The sequence below is a fragment of the Centruroides sculpturatus genome, unplaced genomic scaffold (genome assembly GCF_000671375.1).
Source record: "Centruroides sculpturatus isolate CEXI.00-Female unplaced genomic scaffold, Cexi_2.0 scaffold138, whole genome shotgun sequence".
Classification (NCBI taxonomy): domain Eukaryota; kingdom Metazoa; phylum Arthropoda; class Arachnida; order Scorpiones; family Buthidae; genus Centruroides; species Centruroides sculpturatus.
In genome coordinates this window covers 549,049-567,135 of record NW_019384434.1, presented here as the reverse complement: position 1 = coordinate 567,135, position 18,087 = coordinate 549,049, and the positions used below count along the sequence as shown (strand labels likewise).

The window sequence follows — 18,087 nt, the reverse complement described above, 5'->3', positions numbered from 1 at the left end:
GTATGAAATATTTGCTAAATATCATATCTATAATTACTAATTGTTTTGTTTTATCTGCCTTTATTATCCTAAGATTATTTCTCTTGAAAAAACTTTTAATATAATTAATGTTATTAATGTTATACAGTCTTATTTATTGCAACAACTTAAACTGTTATGGCACTTTGAATTGCACAAGAATCTCTTGCTTTTACAACTGCATTTATTCGTGGAACACTTCTTTTTGCAATGACAGCATGTATAGCCTTGCTCTCCACTTTTCAAATTAGCTGCAGCTGCTTCTCTCAACGATATTTTTTGAGAAGAAATCTCATCTATGGAAAGTAACTTTTCTTTACAAATTACAAACTGATTACGTTATTACATGATTACGAACTGATCTGTTAATGGTGTCTTTTATTCAGATATCGCCGACGCCTTACCAATGACCCCTCTCATCCTCTGCCACTCGACCTGACAAACCGATCCCCACCTCATGGGATCAAAAGAACAAAAACGCCGTCCAATGACAAAGTGGGCAGTTTTCACCAAACCGTTGCCGGGAAAAAAGGTACGACCATGTCCGTTATCCACAAAGTATTTGGCGACAGACTGTCGCCTCTCTTTCGACATCGGATTCTTGTGTGTCATGCGACCTCCACCGAAGCTTATCTGTGCTTGTCGACATACACCGGCAATTGTTTGAATGTATAATAATATAACCAACTATTCGGACTTTCACCGACGTATTTTGTATGTGTCGACATTCACTGGAGAATATCGACATTCTGTAATTTTGGTCTTTCACAGTAACATATATATGAAACAAATAATTCTTATCAAAAATATGTGAAAAATTCACATATAATTATATTATATAAACCATAATAATGTATTAAATATTTTTGCAGTGATTATAAAATTAGTATTGCTATTTTACTTTATTATTTGTAAATATAAGAAAAAAGAAACTATTAATTAGGATATAGGCAGTGGTGATATTCAGCGGGTTCGCACAGGTTCGGCCGAACCCGTTGTTAACAGTTTCAAAGTTTTCCGAACCTTGTTAAACACACATAACATTTCTCAGTGGTTTTGTTTCTTTTAAAAAATATATTAAAATATACATATTATACTCTGTAACACTACTAAACTAGAGCCTTATACCACGTTCGCCTTGGCGCGACCTCCTTCGATTGTTTCAATCTCGACTGAAACGAGGTTCAATCGTGATCGACTCAAGAGAGTTCTTGAAACTAAATCCAGTCATAAGAGAGATCCCACAATCCCACGTGCGCATGTCGTAATAAAATATATACAAAATAAATCATTTTGAATACTTTTTTTATTATTTATAAAAAAAAAATATAGCTCTGGCATAAACAATGTTAAATTTTAACTGACTTAATTTTGTGAACGCATCGTTTTTATTTATATGGGTATCTTAAGGTCAGTTTTTGCGCTAATGTTGCTAATGCACCATTTGAGCGAAAAAAAAATGTTAAGGAAAAATTTTCTGTTAGCGAACCCTTTGTTAAATATTTCGAATATCACCACTGGATAGAAGTAATAGACTTAATGCACTATAGATTAGCTAAATGTATGAAGAATTTCATGGTCACTGTTATGATTAAAGGAATTGTCATAGGATGAAAAGAATGTTAATTTTGTGAATAGGTTCTGAAATTTCCTTGCAGATTCAATGCTTAAAAAGTTTTCTCCAAAAAATATATAATTAGACTTAAAATTTAGTATAATTTGACATTTTTATTACAGCTTTCTGTAGTCCATGAATTTGGCTATATTGTTTCCTATTGGTTTTATTTTGTGACACTTTCTTGTAATTCTATTAAATATACAGGAGCTTTTAAAATGAATGCTACCATTTTAAATTACTGTAATTATATTAATTATTATTCTGAGAAGCATACGATGTACTGTACTGTACATCTGGGGTTGTCACCTGGCTGACATTGGTGTCTTGACTGGCAATTTTAAATCAAGGCCAGTGGTTAGCAAAAATATTTAATTGTCGGCGAAACAGTTTAAAATATAAACAAAATTATATTTTAATTGAAAAGAATATTATATAAAATTATTTTAATATTTAGTTAATTTATTTATAATGATAAAATGTCTTTATAATTATGAAAGTTTTTGTTTTGATTCATATATGTTGAAATGTATGTTTTCAAATGCAATTTCAAATGCAATTGTGATTCTAAGTAAAAATACTTGTAATTGCTAAATCAACTGATGTTTTGAGTTTTAAAAATTGCTTTATCTCAATCTGAAACATCAACAATTGTTGAAAATTGGTCAACAAGTTTCTAAAAAGTTAATGATCCAATTTAAAAAATAGTCATTCTAAAGTTTTGATATTCCATGCCACAATGCATTTGTTGAACAGATTTTTAGTATGATGGACAATTTGTGGTCTGCTGAGCGAAACTGTTTATTGTGTGAGAAGGTGAAAATAGAATTATGCACAAAAAATTAAATTAAAAGTTTTACAGTTCATTTTATGACATCATAAAAAAATAATGAAATATTGATGCTATTAAATCAAATAGTAAATGTAATTTTAAAGTCATTCGAAAATAATCTCTAAAATGTCAAATTTGAAATTTGACTCTTGAATTGAATGTCATTTTAGTGTTTGTTCATTTTAAATTTACTAAAATGTTTAATTTGAGTGCTAGATTGAATGTGATTACTTGTCCATTAAATTTTTCATTAAATTTTAAATTTAGTTTTTCTCATTTATCAACTCCTAGTCATCACATCTACTGACGAAGCCAGTTTCTAAACATGGCAATACTAGATAAACCAATCAATGGAGTATTCCAATATACTCCAGTAATGTGCAAGTTTCACCTCCCATCTGCATTCAAATGTCTTGTCATCTGTAATCTCCAGGAAGCCTGAAAATGGCCACACACAACAGAAAAGGCATTTGTGTTTTGCAGTTTGCAAAGCTGGAATCATTCAGCATTGTGCAACATGAATAATCTGCAAGAGCCTAGAATTGTGGTTGCAACAATAGATATATATGCTCTAGTGAGAATAAAAAGAATTTGATTATCGGTTGGATCTGTGCTTTCTGACATGAGGTACATACATTGAGAAACTGTAATGGAAACTTGAAACTTGGATAGTTTGTAATGTACATTAAAACATTATAAAATGTTCTCAGATAATAATTGACATATTTTCAATAATTTAATGCAATATCAACTTCACTTGGCAAGAATTAACTGATAAATGCACGAATGAAGTGTGGAAGAAGTTATGGCTGAAGGTATCCAAGAATTCTCAACAAGAAAAGCCTGATCGATACAGCAGGACTAGGAGATGTAGACAAGCAGGATATTGAGGAGTTACTGCAGGTTTCTGGTGAAAGCCTTACCAATGACAACCTTCAAGAACTGGTAGAACAAGGAATTCATGTAGAACTTGAAATTAGAGATTCTGAAAACAAAGAACCCAAAAAATTTCTCTACAGATTTCCTTAGTAGAAATTTGATAACGATAACCGAAATCATTGATCAAATTGTAGTGAATAATCCAGATTTTGAAAGGAACACAAAAGTGAAATGAGGTGTTTTGGATGCAATCTTCTGCTACCAACATTTGCTTCAGGAAAGAAAAAAGCAACAAATGAAACTAAGCAACTTTATTGCAAAAACATGAATTTCAGAAGAGCCAAGACCTTCATCACAAAAAATGAAATTTAAATTTCTGTGTGCATATGTTGTTTGTGTGTTATTTAACATATATTATTATGCAAATTAATAAAAAAAAAATAACTTAAAATTAAAGTAAAATTTGTTTATTTTTGGTTGCGTGTTCCCCTTTCCCTATTTACTCTGTTAAAATGACCTCATTTAACACTGTTTCGTATAACGCTTTCCTGTCTAGGAATGCATCCCCCGTGTTATTTAATATATAGGAATGCATCCCCCGTGTTTTTAATATATAAACACACACAATATAATTTGCATAATTTTTATGTATTTTATAATAAGTTAAATTAAATCACTTTGAATGTACTTTTATTTACTTTTTGTTTGTATAACTGTTTCTAATTATCATCAAAATAATAATTTATTTACTGTACTTTGATCAAATAGTTCCAGAAATTAGTTTGATTTGTTTTATCATTACTTTATTTTACTCTTTAATTGCTTAAATTTGCCTTAATCCAATTTATTATTTCTTAACAAATAAAGTCAATATGGATAGAAAAAAATTGAATTTAGTTTTGTTTTTTAAGAATTCATAATTGTTCATAACAGTAAAATAAAATTTGAATTTAATAATTTGATTATTATTACAAATCATTATTAAGTGATATATTTAAAATTTCTTTCAAAAAAATTTCTGGAGAAAAGAAAATTTCTTATTCAATAAGCTTATAATATGCATGATTGACAGGTTTATTACTTTTTTTTTAAAAACAAAATTCAGTACAAAATGGACCATAGATCTATAATTAGGTCATAGAGAAGTTTTTTAAGATTTTAAATTATTAGGACAATGCAAGTGATTTAAGAGTTATGTAAATATAAATTCATAAAGAAAAATATAAATTTTTTAAAAGTGAAATGTATTTTCTTTAATAAAACCTTTTAATTATTCTTAATATAAAACAACATTAATAAGTTACATTTTATTTATTTACCCATTTAAAATCAACATAGTTCCCAAACAATCAAATATTCAAAATAAAAAAAGTTGAATAACCAAACTTGCATATTAGAAAAGAAAAATTTGTTATCATTTATAAGGGCATTGATATATTCAGTTTTTCGAAATTATTTTTCAAGTAATTATAATAGATTTTTAGTAATTAGTTTATTCTCATTTATTTATTTTAGTAAATGTCCTTATTATAGTGAGTAAATAGTTATAGTTTATCTGTAAATTTATAGTTATCATTATAAAATTTATTTCAAAGTTACACTTGAATGATTATTTAGAGCATTGCATGGAAATATTTGATAGATTAATTTTTTTCACTTCAATGTTCCATTACTTGATATGTTATTAACTTTTCTTGTGGAAAAAGGAAATGAAATTTTGTTTCTTACACTTTACAGATAAACTCTCATTATCATTATATAAATACACAAAATATAGTGAAACAAATTAAGTTACATAAATAAAAACAAATCTGTAAAACTTTTGAATTACAAAATTATAACAGAACTAACTTTTGTTTTAGTTATGTGATATTCAACAAAAGTAAAATCAAATCTTAACTAGTAATGACATAATAATGTGTCTTTAACAATGCTTTTTTTGAGGTAAGCAAATTCTTATTTTATAATCTATAATAAGTTTTGAGTAACAGTTTAATAATTTCAATATAACAATTTCAATTTATCCCATTAGAAATTTTTCAAAGTTCAAAGTAATCACTGAAAATACTCTGTTTTTTAATATAAGCCATAAGCTTAACTGTGTTAATACCGTGGAATACCAGATCATCCAACCTGCTACATGAATGAAGGAGTGCTACCAAGAAAAAAAAAAGCTGATGTCAAATGAATAAAGCTGACATTCAAAATAACATAAAGCATTTATTTTTCTGTACTTTTTATTAATAGCTATGCTGATGATTGGATGACATAACAACTTGTTATTTTTGCTTCTAAAGTCTCTAGCTATTTTAGCCAATTGGGTCATAAGAGTATAGATATACAGATTATGATGACTAGATAGTTGAGGAGACTAGGTTATCTGCCCAATGTGAGACCTGAGAGCACATGAGAGATTTGAATTTGGGTCTGAATTGGATCTTCATGAATCTTTCACAATGATTTAGTCATGTTGATATCAGTTCTTCTCTGTCCTTTCTACTTACATTTGTTTTTGTGATGTGTATGTTGCAACCAGTGTGGTGGATATAATGAATTTACCTCAGAAAAACTTTTGAGCACATAAAGAAACATGCATCTTAATCATCCAAATTCCACTTTTATTAGTTAATTATCAAAAATTGATTTAAATTTAATCACTTTAAAGAAAAGATTTAAATACAACATGATTTTTCAGTTTGCATCTGAAGTTTGTATATAGTTAATCGGGGCCTCCTGCCACTAAGGTTTCCATATCTGGTTGCATCTTTCATCTATCTAACTATGCTCTTGAGATTAAGGAAAGACAAACAGACAGACGACAGTGGAAATTTATTTAAGGAAAGACAAACAAATGGACCAGTTTATTACGTCATTAATTAATTAATTAATTAATCAAATTCATTTATTGGGCTACAATTTTTTCATATTGTAGCCCAATAAATGAATTTGATTAATGAATGACAATAAACTGGTTTGCAAAATAGTTTCTCTCACTCTGACTATTACTAGAATAGTTAATTTCCAACTGACGGTTGACTGAACTCAAGTATATTGTAGAATTTTAATTAATATTTTAATTCCAAAATTAATATTTTAATTTTGGAAAAATATACTGGTCATCTTTGAATCAATGCATACAATCCTGCTCCAAGAAACTAGAGTAGAAAATAATAAGCTGGAACAATTCTATTAATTACATTTTACAGTTTTTGCTTCCTCCTTTAGTTTGTTGCAGTTAGATTCTGATATTGGTTTTATTTTTTCAATGTGTTTCTATTGACTGTTTTAAGACAAAATTATGTTATAGAAGCAATAATAAATAGTTATAGTATAAAGGCGGTGAAAAGTTAATTTGTCAAAAACAATCAATATCTGAGATTAAAAAATATTGCACCGAGTAAAAATCATGGCACCCAAAATGAGTCAAATTTTTTCTTGGGAGTTTCTCTTTGATAAAGATAAGCTTGACACTACCATAAACTTTTTATTATTGTCTCTGCACTTTGTGTTCTTGCTTAAACAACATAGTGACATAATGAAGTTTTCAAGAACAAATTTCAAAGATACTTTTTGTTTTAAAATTTAATGTTTATTAAGCTTTTGTATCAGCTTCTAGTCTGAGGACTTATCACATCTTTTGAAATGTTTTCACTTGGACACCAGCTGATCAGCTGATTGAAAAGAAAGTTTTAGTGTGGGTTATTATAAGTGTATTTTTATTTTGCTTTGTACTTGCTTGAATTATTATTTATTATTTTATTTTAAGTAAAATGGCTTGCAGGAATTTTTATATCAAATCAGAAATTTAGAAAACAGCAATGTTTGAGTGTGGTCCATCAGTGGCTGAAACCACTGAATACTGATAGTGGTTGCAGGTTTATGTCTCGCTAACAAGCTGGCTGTATGAAATTTTGTGAGCCTTCTTCACATAACTAATATTTAAAGAGCTAGGTTCCTGTAAAAATCCTGTCAGGAAACACTCCCATTTGGCAGATCTCCCAACTTGCATTGCGTTGAACTATCAATCCAATCCTGGTTTGTGTGTTACACAACTATAAGGATGTAAATGACAGACCTGTAGCTACAAAGGGCTATGTGGTGGCTAAGCCCTCAGTGTAGTAGTGCCCATATGTAGTGTATATATGCTTTTGCTTTCATCACAAACTTAAGTTAATGTTATTTATTCTTACACTTAAACTGTATCAAATAGACATAGTGCTGGCTAAAAAGATTTTTGTTCTATTTTTAAAAATTTTTTTTTAAATATTTGTCTAAATTTTTGTTTTCTATTACTGAGTAGTTTAAATATAGTTAAATAGTAGTTTCAACTACTGTTATAAAAACAAAATAACCACATAGTTAACTAAGAGTTAAATTACTGTACATTGTCTTTTATATTAGTTAACTACTTTATATTTAATAAATAAATAAATAAAATGACCAAGACAACAATGAAATATAAAATATATTAATAAAATATTTTATTTATTAATTAATATATATTTGTGATTGTGCCATTGCCCAGAATTTTTAAATGTTTTTGCATATCAAGAAAGTAGATGAGTAGCCTCAAATAAAAGGTTGACTCTGCCATAAAGACTTATATTCCTGAAGTGTTGAAAAGGACAAAATATGAAAACATTGGAAGAAACAATAAATGTCATGAATATATTTTATACTTTATATGTAGTTATTGCACACCATTTTTAAATGGCAGAAAGTAATACTGTTGTGCCTAAACAAAAGAAAACATTTGCACAATCAATGTAATATTTAAATATTCATAATTATTATTAGTAATCAAAATTCAGATTATAACATTTAAGCTTGCCAACTCCTGACGAGTTCATTCCATGAGTTTTCTATTCTAGGAGTAAAAGATTTTGGGAGATTTGACATTCAGAAGATGGAGAATTTTAAAAATTTTTGATAAATTTTGGGGGTCTCCAGGTGAATTAAGGAGAATTGGCAACTCTAATAACATTGAAAAGCACAATGAGTTTATAACTTATTAGGATGACAATTATTGTATTACATGCCTTAACTGTCAAAGTACTTTGAAATGATGTCATTACGTAGATAGAGGATAATCACTCAAAATTTATCAGCTTACTAGATATGATTAAATACTCTTGTTTGAATTTATATCAGTTTAAGTGTGGCAGTGTTGTCACAGGTGGCAACACTATCTCAAACAGATCATAATATTTTTTTAAAATTCGGTTTGTGTTAGCCAGTCTTTATCAAATTTACAAGTTCACTTCCTCTTTTTTGGTTTTCAATTTCTTGAGTTGTCATATTAAATAATTAAAATTGAAATTATAAACTTGTAAACTGAAACTGTCACATTCGCTTTACAATAAGTTTGTTGCAACACAAGTCCCTGACTGGTTTGAATTTGAAATCATACAAGACATGCGCAATGTCATTTTACAGAAAAAACTGAACAATGCGCATGCCAGTTTTAAACCAGTTATGGACTGGTGTTGGAACAAACCTAATATTTGCCAGAGATATTTACAAGTTAGAATTTTAAAAGTACATTTTCTGTCACTCTTAGCCTAGGGATAAGTTTGGATGGGTGTGAAGTTAGTCTTTAACTGTTAAAATAAAATACTTGCAAATATTTTAATAAATTTATTTTGTTTCATCATAATTTCACAATTTCTACAAAAACTGGACAAATTAATAATTAATCCAGACCATGAATTTAAAAACCAGCTTGTCTGGATGAAAACAGGCCTGGTGGCAACACTAAAGTGTGGATTGAACATACAGAAAATGCATAGGAGAGAATAAAGGTAAAGTATAGTAAAACCTCAATTTAAGACTTTCAGATTTAATGGACAAAAAATTTGACCATAGGAAAAATTTAAAGCCTCTTTTCTTCACAAATAGAGCATGTGAAAAGGTTGGAACAATGAATCAATAAGTGTAAATTACTGAATGTATATAGTATTTCACTCATACTTGCACATCATAACATTTTAACACATCTTGCACATTTAAGTTTATTATTAATAAACTGATATTTTAAAAAATATTTGATTTAACAGATTTCTAGCAATAGTGGATACTTCTTTCCCTCAATTAGTCTATTAAATTAAGAATTTACTATACAGTCGACCCCCCCCTATAAGATCATTGATTTTTCCGTTTTATCTGAATTACATGTTGTACGAGTCACTTGATTGAAAAGAAAGTTTTAGTGTGGGTTATTATANACAAAATAAATCATTTTGAATACTTTTTTTATTATTTATAAAAAAAAAATATAGCTCTGGCATAAACAATGTTAAATTTTAACTGACTTAATTTTGTGAACGCATCTTTTTTATTTATATGGGTATCTTAAGGTCAGTTTTTGCGCTAATGTTGCTAATGTTTGAAAAGCATCACTTTGTTGTGTCTGTATAAAGCAAAGTAAATTAACAACACAGTTTCAAAAAAAAAAATATAGCTCTGGCATAAACAATGTTAAATTTTAACTGACTTAATTTTGTGAACGCATCGTTTTTATTTATATGGGTATCTTAAGGTCAGTTTTTGCGCTAATGTTGCTAATGCACCATTTGAGCGAAAAAAAAATGTTAAGGAAAAATTTTCTGTTAGCGAACCCTTTGTTAAATATTTCGAATATCACCACTGGATAGAAGTAATAGACTTAATGCACTATAGATTAGCTAAATGTATGAAGAATTTCATGGTCACTGTTATGATTAAAGGAATTGTCATAGGATGAAAAGAATGTTAATTTTGTGAATAGGTTCTGAAATTTCCTTGCAGATTCAATGCTTAAAAAGTTTTCTCCAAAAAATATATAATTAGACTTAAAATTTAGTATAATTTGACATTTTTATTACAGCTTTCTGTAGTCCATGAATTTGGCTATATTGTTTCCTATTGGTTTTATTTTGTGACACTTTCTTGTAATTCTATTAAATATACAGGAGCTTTTAAAATGAATGCTACCATTTTAAATTACTGTAATTATATTAATTATTATTCTGAGAAGCATACGATGTACTGTACTGTACATCTGGGGTTGTCACCTGGCTGACATTGGTGTCTTGACTGGCAATTTTAAATCAAGGCCAGTGGTTAGCAAAAATATTTAATTGTCGGCGAAACAGTTTAAAATATAAACAAAATTATATTTTAATTGAAAAGAATATTATATAAAATTATTTTAATATTTAGTTAATTTATTTATAATGATAAAATGTCTTTATAATTATGAAAGTTTTTGTTTTGATTCATATATGTTGAAATGTATGTTTTCAAATGCAATTTCAAATGCAATTGTGATTCTAAGTAAAAATACTTGTAATTGCTAAATCAACTGATGTTTTGAGTTTTAAAAATTGCTTTATCTCAATCTGAAACATCAACAATTGTTGAAAATTGGTCAACAAGTTTCTAAAAAGTTAATGATCCAATTTAAAAAATAGTCATTCTAAAGTTTTGATATTCCATGCCACAATGCATTTGTTGAACAGATTTTTAGTATGATGGACAATTTGTGGTCTGCTGAGCGAAACTGTTTATTGTGTGAGAAGGTGAAAATAGAATTATGCACAAAAAATTAAATTAAAAGTTTTACAGTTCATTTTATGACATCATAAAAAAATAATGAAATATTGATGCTATTAAATCAAATAGTAAATGTAATTTTAAAGTCATTCGAAAATAATCTCTAAAATGTCAAATTTGAAATTTGACTCTTGAATTGAATGTCATTTTAGTGTTTGTTCATTTTAAATTTACTAAAATGTTTAATTTGAGTGCTAGATTGAATGTGATTACTTGTCCATTAAATTTTTCATTAAATTTTAAATTTAGTTTTTCTCATTTATCAACTCCTAGTCATCACATCTACTGACGAAGCCAGTTTCTAAACATGGCAATACTAGATAAACCAATCAATGGAGTATTCCAATATACTCCAGTAATGTGCAAGTTTCACCTCCCATCTGCATTCAAATGTCTTGTCATCTGTAATCTCCAGGAAGCCTGAAAATGGCCACACACAACAGAAAAGGCATTTGTGTTTTGCAGTTTGCAAAGCTGGAATCATTCAGCATTGTGCAACATGAATAATCTGCAAGAGCCTAGAATTGTGGTTGCAACAATAGATATATATGCTCTAGTGAGAATAAAAAGAATTTGATTATCGGTTGGATCTGTGCTTTCTGACATGAGGTACATACATTGAGAAACTGTAATGGAAACTTGAAACTTGGATAGTTTGTAATGTACATTAAAACATTATAAAATGTTCTCAGATAATAATTGACATATTTTCAATAATTTAATGCAATATCAACTTCACTTGGCAAGAATTAACTGATAAATGCACGAATGAAGTGTGGAAGAAGTTATGGCTGAAGGTATCCAAGAATTCTCAACAAGAAAAGCCTGATCGATACAGCAGGACTAGGAGATGTAGACAAGCAGGATATTGAGGAGTTACTGCAGGTTTCTGGTGAAAGCCTTACCAATGACAACCTTCAAGAACTGGTAGAACAAGGAATTCATGTAGAACTTGAAATTAGAGATTCTGAAAACAAAGAACCCAAAAAATTTCTCTACAGATTTCCTTAGTAGAAATTTGATAACGATAACCGAAATCATTGATCAAATTGTAGTGAATAATCCAGATTTTGAAAGGAACACAAAAGTGAAATGAGGTGTTTTGGATGCAATCTTCTGCTACCAACATTTGCTTCAGGAAAGAAAAAAGCAACAAATGAAACTAAGCAACTTTATTGCAAAAACATGAATTTCAGAAGAGCCAAGACCTTCATCACAAAAAATGAAATTTAAATTTCTGTGTGCATATGTTGTTTGTGTGTTATTTAACATATATTATTATGCAAATTAATAAAAAAAAAATAACTTAAAATTAAAGTAAAATTTGTTTATTTTTGGTTGCGTGTTCCCCTTTCCCTATTTACTCTGTTAAAATGACCTCATTTAACACTGTTTCGTATAACGCTTTCCTGTCTAGGAATGCATCCCCCGTGTTATTTAATATATAGGAATGCATCCCCCGTGTTTTTAATATATAAACACACACAATATAATTTGCATAATTTTTATGTATTTTATAATAAGTTAAATTAAATCACTTTGAATGTACTTTTATTTACTTTTTGTTTGTATAACTGTTTCTAATTATCATCAAAATAATAATTTATTTACTGTACTTTGATCAAATAGTTCCAGAAATTAGTTTGATTTGTTTTATCATTACTTTATTTTACTCTTTAATTGCTTAAATTTGCCTTAATCCAATTTATTATTTCTTAACAAATAAAGTCAATATGGATAGAAAAAAATTGAATTTAGTTTTGTTTTTTAAGAATTCATAATTGTTCATAACAGTAAAATAAAATTTGAATTTAATAATTTGATTATTATTACAAATCATTATTAAGTGATATATTTAAAATTTCTTTCAAAAAAATTTCTGGAGAAAAGAAAATTTCTTATTCAATAAGCTTATAATATGCATGATTGACAGGTTTATTACTTTTTTTTTAAAAACAAAATTCAGTACAAAATGGACCATAGATCTATAATTAGGTCATAGAGAAGTTTTTTAAGATTTTAAATTATTAGGACAATGCAAGTGATTTAAGAGTTATGTAAATATAAATTCATAAAGAAAAATATAAATTTTTTAAAAGTGAAATGTATTTTCTTTAATAAAACCTTTTAATTATTCTTAATATAAAACAACATTAATAAGTTACATTTTATTTATTTACCCATTTAAAATCAACATAGTTCCCAAACAATCAAATATTCAAAATAAAAAAAGTTGAATAACCAAACTTGCATATTAGAAAAGAAAAATTTGTTATCATTTATAAGGGCATTGATATATTCAGTTTTTCGAAATTATTTTTCAAGTAATTATAATAGATTTTTAGTAATTAGTTTATTCTCATTTATTTATTTTAGTAAATGTCCTTATTATAGTGAGTAAATAGTTATAGTTTATCTGTAAATTTATAGTTATCATTATAAAATTTATTTCAAAGTTACACTTGAATGATTATTTAGAGCATTGCATGGAAATATTTGATAGATTAATTTTTTTCACTTCAATGTTCCATTACTTGATATGTTATTAACTTTTCTTGTGGAAAAAGGAAATGAAATTTTGTTTCTTACACTTTACAGATAAACTCTCATTATCATTATATAAATACACAAAATATAGTGAAACAAATTAAGTTACATAAATAAAAACAAATCTGTAAAACTTTTGAATTACAAAATTATAACAGAACTAACTTTTGTTTTAGTTATGTGATATTCAACAAAAGTAAAATCAAATCTTAACTAGTAATGACATAATAATGTGTCTTTAACAATGCTTTTTTTGAGGTAAGCAAATTCTTATTTTATAATCTATAATAAGTTTTGAGTAACAGTTTAATAATTTCAATATAACAATTTCAATTTATCCCATTAGAAATTTTTCAAAGTTCAAAGTAATCACTGAAAATACTCTGTTTTTTAATATAAGCCATAAGCTTAACTGTGTTAATACCGTGGAATACCAGATCATCCAACCTGCTACATGAATGAAGGAGTGCTACCAAGAAAAAAAAAAGCTGATGTCAAATGAATAAAGCTGACATTCAAAATAACATAAAGCATTTATTTTTCTGTACTTTTTATTAATAGCTATGCTGATGATTGGATGACATAACAACTTGTTATTTTTGCTTCTAAAGTCTCTAGCTATTTTAGCCAATTGGGTCATAAGAGTATAGATATACAGATTATGATGACTAGATAGTTGAGGAGACTAGGTTATCTGCCCACTGTGAGACCTGAGAGCACATGAGAGATTTGAATTTGGGTCTGAATTGGATCTTCATGAATCTTTCACAATGATTTAGTCATGTTGATATCAGTTCTTCTCTGTCCTTTCTACTTACATTTGTTTTTGTGATGTGTATGTTGCAACCAGTGTGGTGGATATAATGAATTTACCTCAGAAAAACTTTTGAGCACATAAAGAAACATGCATCTTAATCATCCAAATTCCACTTTTATTAGTTAATTATCAAAAATTGATTTAAATTTAATCACTTTAAAGAAAAGATTTAAATACAACATGATTTTTCAGTTTGCATCTGAAGTTTGTATATAGTTAATCGGGGCCTCCTGCCACTAAGGTTTCCATATCTGGTTGCATCTTTCATCTATCTAACTATGCTCTTGAGATTAAGGAAAGACAAACAGACAGACGACAGTGGAAATTTATTTAAGGAAAGACAAACAAATGGACCAGTTTATTACGTCATTAATTAATTAATTAATTAATCAAATTCATTTATTGGGCTACAATTTTTTCATATTGTAGCCCAATAAATGAATTTGATTAATGAATGACAATAAACTGGTTTGCAAAATAGTTTCTCTCACTCTGACTATTACTAGAATAGTTAATTTCCAACTGACGGTTGACTGAACTCAAGTATATTGTAGAATTTTAATTAATATTTTAATTCCAAAATTAATATTTTAATTTTGGAAAAATATACTGGTCATCTTTGAATCAATGCATACAATCCTGCTCCAAGAAACTAGAGTAGAAAATAATAAGCTGGAACAATTCTATTAATTACATTTTACAGTTTTTGCTTCCTCCTTTAGTTTGTTGCAGTTAGATTCTGATATTGGTTTTATTTTTTCAATGTGTTTCTATTGACTGTTTTAAGACAAAATTATGTTATAGAAGCAATAATAAATAGTTATAGTATAAAGGCGGTGAAAAGTTAATTTGTCAAAAACAATCAATATCTGAGATTAAAAAATATTGCACCGAGTAAAAATCATGGCACCCAAAATGAGTCAAATTTTTTCTTGGGAGTTTCTCTTTGATAAAGATAAGCTTGACACTACCATAAACTTTTTATTATTGTCTCTGCACTTTGTGTTCTTGCTTAAACAACATAGTGACATAATGAAGTTTTCAAGAACAAATTTCAAAGATACTTTTTGTTTTAAAATTTAATGTTTATTAAGCTTTTGTATCAGCTTCTAGTCTGAGGACTTATCACATCTTTTGAAATGTTTTCACTTGGACACCAGCTGATCAGCTGATTGAAAAGAAAGTTTTAGTGTGGGTTATTATAAGTGTATTTTTATTTTGCTTTGTACTTGCTTGAATTATTATTTATTATTTTATTTTAAGTAAAATGGCTTGCAGGAATTTTTATATCAAATCAGAAATTTAGAAAACAGCAATGTTTGAGTGTGGTCCATCAGTGGCTGAAACCACTGAATACTGATAGTGGTTGCAGGTTTATGTCTCGCTAACAAGCTGGCTGTATGAAATTTTGTGAGCCTTCTTCACATAACTAATATTTAAAGAGCTAGGTTCCTGTAAAAATCCTGTCAGGAAACACTCCCATTTGGCAGATCTCCCAACTTGCATTGCGTTGAACTATCAATCCAATCCTGGTTTGTGTGTTACACAACTATAAGGATGTAAATGACAGACCTGTAGCTACAAAGGGCTATGTGGTGGCTAAGCCCTCAGTGTAGTAGTGCCCATATGTAGTGTATATATGCTTTTGCTTTCATCACAAACTTAAGTTAATGTTATTTATTCTTACACTTAAACTGTATCAAATAGACATAGTGCTGGCTAAAAAGATTTTTGTTCTATTTTTAAAAATTTTTTTTTAAATATTTGTCTAAATTTTTGTTTTCTATTACTGAGTAGTTTAAATATAGTTAAATAGTAGTTTCAACTACTGTTATAAAAACAAAATAACCACATAGTTAACTAAGAGTTAAATTACTGTACATTGTCTTTTATATTAGTTAACTACTTTATATTTAATAAATAAATAAATAAAATGACCAAGACAACAATGAAATATAAAATATATTAATAAAATATTTTATTTATTAATTAATATATATTTGTGATTGTGCCATTGCCCAGAATTTTTAAATGTTTTTGCATATCAAGAAAGTAGATGAGTAGCCTCAAATAAAAGGTTGACTCTGCCATAAAGACTTATATTCCTGAAGTGTTGAAAAGGACAAAATATGAAAACATTGGAAGAAACAATAAATGTCATGAATATATTTTATACTTTATATGTAGTTATTGCACACCATTTTTAAATGGCAGAAAGTAATACTGTTGTGCCTAAACAAAAGAAAACATTTGCACAATCAATGTAATATTTAAATATTCATAATTATTATTAGTAATCAAAATTCAGATTATAACATTTAAGCTTGCCAACTCCTGACGAGTTCATTCCATGAGTTTTCTATTCTAGGAGTAAAAGATTTTGGGAGATTTGACATTCAGAAGATGGAGAATTTTAAAAATTTTTGATAAATTTTGGGGGTCTCCAGGTGAATTAAGGAGAATTGGCAACTCTAATAACATTGAAAAGCACAATGAGTTTATAACTTATTAGGATGACAATTATTGTATTACATGCCTTAACTGTCAAAGTACTTTGAAATGATGTCATTACGTAGATAGAGGATAATCACTCAAAATTTATCAGCTTACTAGATATGATTAAATACTCTTGTTTGAATTTATATCAGTTTAAGTGTGGCAGTGTTGTCACAGGTGGCAACACTATCTCAAACAGATCATAATATTTTTTTAAAATTCGGTTTGTGTTAGCCAGTCTTTATCAAATTTACAAGTTCACTTCCTCTTTTTTGGTTTTCAATTTCTTGAGTTGTCATATTAAATAATTAAAATTGAAATTATAAACTTGTAAACTGAAACTGTCACATTCGCTTTACAATAAGTTTGTTGCAACACAAGTCCCTGACTGGTTTGAATTTGAAATCATACAAGACATGCGCAATGTCATTTTACAGAAAAAACTGAACAATGCGCATGCCAGTTTTAAACCAGTTATGGACTGGTGTTGGAACAAACCTAATATTTGCCAGAGATATTTACAAGTTAGAATTTTAAAAGTACATTTTCTGTCACTCTTAGCCTAGGGATAAGTTTGGATGGGTGTGAAGTTAGTCTTTAACTGTTAAAATAAAATACTTGCAAATATTTTAATAAATTTATTTTGTTTCATCATAATTTCACAATTTCTACAAAAACTGGACAAATTAATAATTAATCCAGACCATGAATTTAAAAACCAGCTTGTCTGGATGAAAACAGGCCTGGTGGCAACACTAAAGTGTGGATTGAACATACAGAAAATGCATAGGAGAGAATAAAGGTAAAGTATAGTAAAACCTCAATTTAAGACTTTCAGATTTAATGGACAAAAAATTTGACCATAGGAAAAATTTAAAGCCTCTTTTCTTCACAAATAGAGCATGTGAAAAGGTTGGAACAATGAATCAATAAGTGTAAATTACTGAATGTATATAGTATTTCACTCATACTTGCACATCATAACATTTTAACACATCTTGCACATTTAAGTTTATTATTAATAAACTGATATTTTAAAAAATATTTGATTTAACAGATTTCTAGCAATAGTGGATACTTCTTTCCCTCAATTAGTCTATTAAATTAAGAATTTACTATACAGTCGACCCCCCCCTATAAGATCATTGATTTTTCCGTTTTATCTGAATTACATGTTGTACGAGTCACTTAGATTTTACAAATATGTGAGCCATTCACAGTCCGGCACACGTATTTGTAAAATCTAAGTGACTCATACAACATGTAATTCAGATAAAACGGAAAAATCAA

General features: G+C 28.0%; 1 protein-coding gene and 1 long non-coding RNA gene across 2 annotated transcripts in view; both read left to right on the top strand.

Moving 5' to 3' along the window:
* The window catches only part of LOC111619843 (rho guanine nucleotide exchange factor 18-like), a 261,855-nt gene that overhangs the window by 8,441 nt on the left and 235,327 nt on the right, over positions 1-18,087 (top strand). The window lies entirely within an intron of this gene.
* LOC111619847 overlaps positions 16,296-18,087 on the top strand; it is an 8,872-nt gene continuing 7,080 nt past the window's right edge. Inside the window, exon 1 of the long non-coding RNA XR_002755830.1 lies at positions 16,296-17,599. This is a non-coding gene — a long non-coding RNA (uncharacterized LOC111619847). The remainder of the gene's footprint in view (positions 17,600-18,087) is intronic.